This window comes from Vombatus ursinus, unplaced genomic scaffold (assembly GCF_900497805.2).
Source record: "Vombatus ursinus unplaced genomic scaffold, bare-nosed wombat genome assembly UNPS02014874.1, whole genome shotgun sequence".
NCBI lineage: Eukaryota > Metazoa > Chordata > Mammalia > Diprotodontia > Vombatidae > Vombatus > Vombatus ursinus.
In genome coordinates, this window is record NW_020954652.1 from 11837023 (window position 1) to 11843022 (window position 6000).

The 6000-nt window shown below is 36.4% G+C and overlaps 1 protein-coding gene across 2 annotated transcripts in view; it reads right to left on the reverse strand.

Moving 5' to 3' along the window:
- The window catches only part of TMTC2 (transmembrane and tetratricopeptide repeat containing 2), a 521137-nt gene that overhangs the window by 121608 nt on the left and 393529 nt on the right, over window positions 1-6000 (reverse strand). The window lies entirely within an intron of this gene.

Below are 6000 nucleotides of genomic sequence, written 5' to 3' on the forward strand. Positions count from 1 at the left end.
AAATGTCAAAGAGAAGAATGACATTTCCCCCAAAATCGAAATGTTTCATAAACTAGGTCAATAACTATACTTACCTATCTTTCATGGGAATAAGTAACAAAATTAAGGAAGAAACGACAATTTCCACTGTAAGTGCCTCTTTCTTTCTCGATGAGAAAACCAATGGATCATTGCACATTTTGAAACTTGAAAATATCCATGATTTCATCTTTTGTCACTAAGGTCGCCCTTGCCAATGAAGCAGATCAAAGCCTCTCCATGCCTCAGTGGATTTTCCTTCAGGGTTAGGACCATGAAAAATCACCACTTGATACTTGCTGGCCAAACTCTTGGTGACCTGCCTCTGAAATGAACTGTTCCTTGTATTTCACACAAAACAAATATGCCATTAGGCCTTTACTCAAGGTTTCTTTCCAGCTGGGTCCTGATTACTGCTAATAATGAATCCCAGGAAGTGTTTGCATGTATTCAAATTTTCACTATTTGAAGTTACTATTATGTAAAATGTGATAATTGGTTCCAGCCCAATGGAAATTATGTAGTACTAATTCAAATAATGTGACCACTTCATGGAATTCATTATTCAAACTACTTGGGACCACTAAGTTTTGCTGGCTTGGTCTTAGAGAACCTAGGGTCACCTCTATACAATGACAAGTTCCTTAAGAAGACCATAATCATGACACAGCTCACAAAAATATATACACTTACAAATGTGAAGTGGCACTGAACAATCTGGTATTCCATTTCCAAGAGCCTTTAAACACTGTCATAAATTCCATAAATCCCTATCGTCATGTGCCATCTGGGCCATGTTCTCCAAATATCCATAATCCATAGCAGTTACAGTCAAGAGTCTAAATCACAAATTTACCCAGATCGCACTGATATTTTCCTCATAATCTTCCCAAAGTAATGCAAAAACACAGTGCCAAGTCGTATGGTTTGTACATGTAAACACATGCATTTACATTTACACAATTCTATTCAAGTACGTCACCATTTAAAAAAAATCTCTGAGCACACACAAAATACTAGCAAATAATAATAGCTAGATTCATACAGTACTTTGAGGTGTACCATGCATTTTATTAGCATCTCACTTTATCTTCACAACAACTCTAGAAAATAGGTTCTATTATTATCTCTATTTCGCCCATGAGGAAACTGAGGTAGCTAATACCTGAGGACATTTTCTGGTTCTAGATCTAACACTCTAGCAAATGAGAGCTAATATCATTGTTGTTTCTGTTGCTGTTCTTCAGTTGTTTCAGTTGTGTCCAACTCTTTGTGATGCTATTTGGGGTTTTCTTGGCAATGATATTTGCTATTTCCTTCTCCAGCTCTTTTACAGATGAGAAGTTGAGGTAAGCAGGATTAAGCGACTTGCCCAGGGTCAGACCCGTAGTATGTGTCTGAGGCCAGATTTGAACTCAAGAAGATGAGTCTTCCTGACTCCAGGCCCAACACTCTATCCACTGCCCCCAAATATTATCAAAAATATTATTACCATTCTGTTTATCTTCATATACAAGATAAAATATGGTATGGTACAAAGCATCTTGTAATAACCAACTTTAGAATGGAGATTATTCCAACTAAAAAAAAAATATCCTTTTTAACGTTAGTTTAATCAAATTAAAGGATGATTATTAAGTCTGTATTCATTATTTTGTAGGATCTTGGACTCACTTCTTACTCACTTTCCAACAAAGAACTGATGAACTAAATTTACCAAATAAAGTTTAAATTCCTTTGGCTAGCCTTCAACCACCTTCCAATCTGGCCCCACACTCCCTACCTGTCCACTCCTATTTCTATTTACTCCTTTCTACTTATCTACACTCTGGCCAAACTGAAGAATTCTTCATGATCCCCAGCCTACTCCCAGCATTTTCTCCCCTTTGCACATTTAATTATGCAATTCCTAAATCCTTCTCTCTCTTCTTTTTGCCCGTTCAATCCCAACCTATTCTCTAAAGCTCAATTCCAATACCACCTCTGTAGAAGTCTTCCATAATTCCCCTCACCAACAATGGCCATTTCCCCCTTGGACATCTTAAAGTACTAATCTCACATTAGGTTGAATTGCAGTATAGAGGGAGGAGGGTCAAACCCAAGCTGAGATCTGTGAAAAATATTTAATCTAACCTCCAAATTTTTTTCTTACGCTTCATATTCCCTACTAAATCATTAGCTCTATGAGACTAGAGACTATAGCTTAGTTAAACTATCTCCCCAACTGAAAATAATGATTTATACATAAAGACACTTGATAAATGTTGGCTGAATACACTGCTGATATCACAGTACTTGTTACTCTTTTTATGCCCCATATTCTATTATGTATTATACTTCTCTGTACACCTTACCTCCACTAGGCCATAAGTTCCTTAAGAACAGGGATCTGATATAATAGAATCCTTTATTTTCCTCAGTTCCTAATCTGTATGTGTCTAATTAATGTTTGCCAAATGAATGAATGAATGTGATAGATATAAAAGCATTCCAATTCAACTTTAATAAGTCTTCAGAATCAAAATTAATACATTGAAATGTAATTAAAATGAAGAACCTGAATAGATGAGTATTTGCTAATGTGCCATTTAGATTACAGGCTTCTTCCGCATTGGACTACATCCTCTCTTTTGAGAGAAGTTTCTAATGAGCTTTTATTGAGTATACAGTCACACCTAGCACATACTGAAACAATTCAATTACGGCATGAAGGCTTATTCTGTGTTTAACATTTTTAGATAGATATGAGTGCTCAGTATTCCTTTACGGAAAAGCAAGCACATGTTTCAAATATAAATCCTCCGAGAAATTTTGGGGTAAGCATTTAATAGCATGGCTTTCTTATTCAATAGTTATATATTGGCTAACTTAAAATGAAAAGGCAGGCTTTTGCTGATTGTCAAAGTAAGTTGGCTCAATATTATCTAGTCCCTTAGCTTTTCTTCCACTTTCTACATTCTCTTTCTGGCCTACTTCCTTAATCATTACTATTGTCATTAAAGAGAAAAACAATGCAAGTATTGATTGAAATTTTGTTTCAGTATATAAAAGTACAGCTTGTTTTTTACACAGACAAAAAAATACAAATACACAGGGCATTGAGTTGGCACAGCAGATAAAGTGCTGGGCCTGGAGTCAGGAAGACTCATCTTCCTGAGTTCAAATCTGTCCTCAGACACTTACTAGCTGTGTGTGACCCTGGGCAAGTCACTTAAGCCTGTTTGACTCAGTTTCTTCATCTGTAAAATAAGTTGGAGAAGGCAATGGCAAACCAGTTCAGTATCTTTGCCAAGAAAACTCCAAATGGGGTCATGAAGAATCAGACATGACTAAAAAGCGATTCAACAACAACACAAATAAGTAACATACAGAAAGGAATGAGGTGATATTTTAAGCACTTAGCCCATTGCCTGACACATAGTAGGCACTTAATAAATGCTTGTTCCCCTCTCATTCCTCAATGTATAAATTCCCTATGTATAAAGTCTCTCCACCTCTTCTGGTCAGAAACATATGGTCTCAGAGAGTTTCTTGGGAGAAGGAGAGACTAAGAGATTATGTGAAGTACCCAGCATCACATAGTCTACGTTAGACTCAGCACTGGAAACATTGGAATCTTGCTGACTCTAAGCCTAGACCTCTGTCCAAGGTACCTCTACCAACAATAATTAGTGACTCTGTTACTTATTTGACACCTACATATTATTTTTGTTTCATTTTCATGAAACAGGTTTGTTGAAAAACTCTATTTTTTTAAAAAAAAATATATGCTATTCTTGTCACCTGAAACTATAATAATGAGAACACTGGATGTATTCTCGAACAGAAGTAAAGCACAGAATTTCTTAGGAAAGGTTTTGTTGTCTTGAATGCTTTAAGGAATACATACATACATACATACCTACATACATATATATGTATAAAACATGATTCTTAGAGGTGTCATAGGATTCAGAGCTGGAAGGGACCTTAAGAGATTACTTGGTCCAACTATTTTATTTAACATATAGGAAAACTGAGGGTGATTTATCTAAAATTGCATTAAAAATAAGAAAAGCCGGGCTTTAAGCCTTCTGACTCCAAACTCAGAACCATTTATACCCCAGAGAATGACCATAAATAATGTGGAAAAGACACAGAGTCAATGTGCATGAGAGTTAGGGGATCCACTCATGAAAGTTCCAGGCTCACAAATTTAAAGGAACTTTGAAAGAGCCATCTCTTAATTTTACAGAAGATGATACTGAGACTCAGTTAAGTCCAGAAATCTTTTCCATCTTCAACTCCAAACATAGCAATGAAGGGAATAAATCTAAAGGAATAGCTTCTGAAAAAAAAAACCTGAAGCATGTAATTAAATTATTAGAAATGAGCTTACAACACATGGTTAGGGGCATTAAGTTGAGGATGGATGAAAACAGCATTTTGCACACCCATTTGTCCTCCAGCAGTAAGAAAAAAAATATGGAGACATTCCCCATTATTGATAATAGCAAGAGTGAAAATCATGAGCCCAAAGAAATGCTGGTTGGAAATATTTTATAAAAGTAACATTTTTTTTTTTGCTTCACATGAAGAACCGTGGCTATAAGCTGACTTTTTAACACATTCACACACATATGCACACTAATAAGACTGCAATGCAAAAAGAAATTGGAAGCTGTTATGCAACAGAATGTGAAAAATTGCATGCTGCATTTCACTGGAAAGATAACATGTCACTACCCTCAATTTATAAACACTCACACAGACATGTAAATAAACAAATAGACTTGTGGCTGGCTAAGTGTATCCTCTATTTTATTATTTCCATTCTTCCCTACTGACGGCCTGTCAGTGATTTATTTTTACCAGCTGGAACCAGGAGAAGGGATTAAGCAATATATGAGTGTATTGGTTCTACTTCTCCTAAATTTAATTTCCTTCCACCTTCAGGTTTTCCACCTGAGAATAAGGAAGATAGCAAAGCTTGAAGAATATCAGAAAACACCTTTTGCATAATATCAGCAAAATTAAATGCTTTTTTTTTTGGCTCCTGGAAAACTATTACAGCTGCAAATCTGGTAGAAATAAACAAAACTTAACCAACACCAAAGCAGCTAAGTACTTCACTTAATACATGAGTCACTGTTAATGAAACAGCTGCATGAGACTGTTATAACAGCACTGTTATACAGACCCAATCTGGAGAAGCTATAGGCTAAAATGAAAGGAATGATCACTTGGATTTGGTCAGGCATTCTTACTGGGAAGGGCTGAGTCCAAGCTCAGCTGTTAGAGGTCAGTGGAAGGGAACCACTAACCTTGGACAAACCACTCACAGGAAGAGAATAATGTCATCTAGTACTGTTGGAAATAAGCAAGCTTTCCAGTTCTCTAGAATACTTTCCCTTTTCTTTTCCCCAGAAAAAAATGTGTTTCTTGCAGTGTTTTTGCAAACTTTCAAAATGAACACAAAAAATAAGTCTTCTTTGAGATGATTAGTTCACTTGCAAGGGAGAAGGTTTCTGGGTAGTTTTGTCATTTCAGTCATGTATCCATTTAAGATTTTCTTGACAAAGACTGGAGTGGTTTGCCATTTTCTTCTCCAGCTCATTTTACAGATGAGGAACTGAGGCAAACAAGGTTAAATGATTTGCCTGGGGTTAGGCAGCTAGTAAGTGCCTGAGGCCAGATTTGAACTCAGGAAGATGAGTCTTCCTGACACAAAGCCAGGAGCCACTGTACCACCTAGTTGCCCTCTTGGTAGTTTTAGCACCAAATTATTTTGTCAGAAATCACTTAAAAATCTTAAATATGGAATCAATGTTAACATTGGCAACTCTTCATTATGGATACAAAACAGAGGGAGTGGAAGACAGAAAGATGAAAGTTCACAAGGGAACAGAAGGATGGAGGGAAGGAGAGAGACAGAGACAGAGACAGAGACAAAGACAGCTACAGACAAAAGCAAAGACAGAGACACAGAGAAACAGAGAAACA